Here is a 3,073-nt window from a genome sequence, read left to right on the forward strand (position 1 = left end):
CACTTCTCAGTAAGAATTGTGTAAATATGTCTTGTGAAGTTATTCAGATTTTGCCATTAATGTGTGTGTGTGTGTGTGTGTATATATATCTTAATGTAATGTTCTAGTAGAATATATGTGCATAGTTGTTTGAACTTCTCATTTAATTAATGAGTTGGGTTTTTGTGTTTCATATAGTTAGTAAAAGGTCTTTCTTGTTTCTTGTTTATATATACCATGATTTTAATCCAGAGTTTATATTTGATGTATCATGTCGATTAAAAGTTTTGTTTTTATGATGTAGTAAGGTTTTCCATGTTAAAGGATTTTTATTTTATTTTATTTTATTTTATGAACTGATGGGTAGTTTGTTAGACTATCCCCTTCCAATGGGGGGTGTCGAGTGGTAAGAGGTCTTCTTTCATATTTAGATCTTCATGTATTGCCTCATTTGTATATCACCGTATTAACAAGGATTTTCTTTTAATTATGGTATTGTGGAATGTATTAACTTGTATTTTAATATTGTTATGTAGTTGAGTTGTACTTCTTTGTGAAAGGGTCGTGTCATCCATGTGGCATTCACATGAAACCTAATACACTTCTTGACCATGTTTTGAGTTTAAAGTTAATTGGGTTTAAATTTGAGGTTAAGCCTGAAATAAAAATGAGGAGAACTGTAATATATGTATATCACGTGTGCTGTATACATGTAGTTTCTAGTGTCTTTAGTGATGTAGAAACTTACGAGTTTGTAATTTAACTTGTTTCTAAGCAGTTTTGGTATAAAACACTAGGTCCAGAAAAACCAAAGAAATTCCTCAGTTATATTTACCTTTGTATCTTTCTCGTTCTCTCATATTAAATAATACCAACTTTGTTCACGAAAATGTTGACACAATTTTGCTGGCTGAGTGGATAATATCTGTAAGTCCCAAATGACGAATTTTATGAGAGAGAGAGTGACTAATCACATGGTGACACAATTGCAAGACAAAGAAACCGAGATTTCTTCTGTCATTACAGAGCCTTGGTTTCTCAGAGCTCAACTTGGCTTGCATTGTGAATGGTTCTGCAGACATTCATCTCTAGAGAAGAACAGCTGAAGATCTAGTCACAGATCCAGCAGAGATGATGAACGTTCACTTCTCTAAGCAGGTCGGCATACTTTTGTTTTCTGTTGTGTCTGTAATAACAATTGTTTTCACTATCCATTAAACTTGTTCAATCTGTTTATCTGTCACATAACTCGAAACTCAAGTTTTCAAATTCAGATTACTCTGCATATTTCCTGCTCAGTTTTTCTGTTATAAAGTGGACCTATCTGATACTTGCTCATAAATCATTTAGCTAAATATACCACAAAACACCTCAATGGAACACAAAATACCTCTAATCATGGTTGTGGTTCTTTTTCTCTTCTATTTACTCACATTATTTTGTAAATTTTTTAAAGGGTTTTGTAATGTCTTCTGGATTTTTATGAATATTTAAAAATGAAAGTAAATATTTAAATATTCTATGCTCTATGGTGTTATTTACTAAAACAGAATGTACGAGATGCTCTTGGAAACGAATCGTTTCATCTACACTCAGTGTATTTTTTGTTTTTGTAATCTATTGAGTGATCTTTCAAAGAAATCGAGAACCTTTACAATACCTATTTCAGGAAAAATATTATTGTAGAGATTTTCAACTATTTATTTTGACCACAATACTTTTGGTTTAACAATGCTTAACTTAGCTACTCTGTTAGCAATAACTTGAATTACTAAATGAAGTTTAATTCTCGAAATGATTAGAATTTTTGTAAAATTTTTATTAACTACATTTTTAATAAACTGAAATATTTATTCATCGTCTATATTATTGTGTTTTGCAAGCATATTCTGTTAATTTGTAATTGAGTTTTGGTCTGTCTTTGCGTTTATATGTTTAGACAATATACTCCCAGCTATAAATTGACCTGTCCTAACTGAATCTGTTTGTGAATCCCACGAGACGCTGTTATATAGGGTTTATAAAGGTCAGAAACAGTCACGGTCAGGCAGGTCAGAGGTATGTTGAGGAAAAGATGTATTAATACACCCAGATCTTCAAAAGGGAACGTTTATTGTTGGCGAGCAGCCAAGTGCCCATAAAGGTTCTAAAATTTGTGTTTAATGACCTCATTATATCAAAACGTACAAAATATATTATATTCACGATTTATATTTCTACTTTATGTTTAGGCTTGTTGTAATGTCAAAAGTGGTTCAGTTCCCCTTGCTTGGATCTTTTCTTACCCCTCTTCCACCCCTACTGATTAAAGACAACCTACACAAATGCCCAAACTGAATTAGCAATGAAAATTGTCAAAGTGAAAAAATGGCATTTTCACTGTTAAATTAATGTAAAGGAATTTTCTTTAAACATTAGCCACTAGATGATGCGTATTTTCCAGGTGCAGTTAAAAAAAATGAGTGGAACAAATGTTGCAAATGTAATTTGCGCAAAAGTAAAATTATGAATTTCAAATGCAAAATACAACAATTTTTTTGATAATTTCAAGTTTGGAGGCAGTGGTGTTTAAAGAAAAGTAATTGTTCAATCCCAGACACTGATGTTTTAATATTTTTTGTTCATTTCTTACCCAACATTTCAAATACATGTTCCTTATCGTTCAAAACTGGCCGCATTTCTGCAAATATTGACAAAGAAAGGCGTGTTTCTGTCCATGAAATTTATAATTCATTTGGTTAAGTGTTTTATTCCATCCTCTCTGCTCTTCATACACTCACTGTGTGTGATCTGGTGTCTTTATTCTATAGAATTCGCAAGAAGAAGATGTTCCAAGTTGTCAAGAGGGAACTGAATTTCATCAGGATCTCGAACGTGACCAGAATTGTGCAAACGGAATGGTTCAAGACATTAACAAGTTGAGAGTTAAGCAGGCCAAACTGAAAAGCCTCCTCGGCCAGACTCTCTCCATGCAGAGTAACCCTAAAACAACATATACTGCAAGCACATTGGCAGATTCGGGTGTGGCTTTGCTCTACCATAACCAAACCAGATATCCCTTCATCCATAGCATATGAATTGAAACAGAACAATG

The 3,073-nt window shown here is 32.8% G+C and overlaps 1 protein-coding gene across 7 annotated transcripts in view; it reads left to right on the forward strand.

Annotated features, from left to right (window-relative positions):
* LOC106467118 (headcase protein-like) overlaps window positions 1-2,904 on the forward strand; it is a 94,721-nt gene extending 91,817 nt beyond the window's left edge. For all 7 annotated transcript variants that reach the window (XR_002612355.1, XR_002612354.1, XR_002612357.1 and 4 more), the window contains one exon: window positions 2,790-2,904. The gene's annotated coding sequence lies outside the window, so the exon portion shown is untranslated. The remainder of the gene's footprint in view (window positions 1-2,789) is intronic.
* The last annotated feature ends 169 nt before the right edge of the window (window positions 2,905-3,073 follow it).

This window comes from Limulus polyphemus, unplaced genomic scaffold (assembly GCF_000517525.1).
Source record: "Limulus polyphemus unplaced genomic scaffold, Limulus_polyphemus-2.1.2 Scaffold2494, whole genome shotgun sequence".
Lineage (NCBI taxonomy): Eukaryota > Metazoa > Arthropoda > Merostomata > Xiphosura > Limulidae > Limulus > Limulus polyphemus.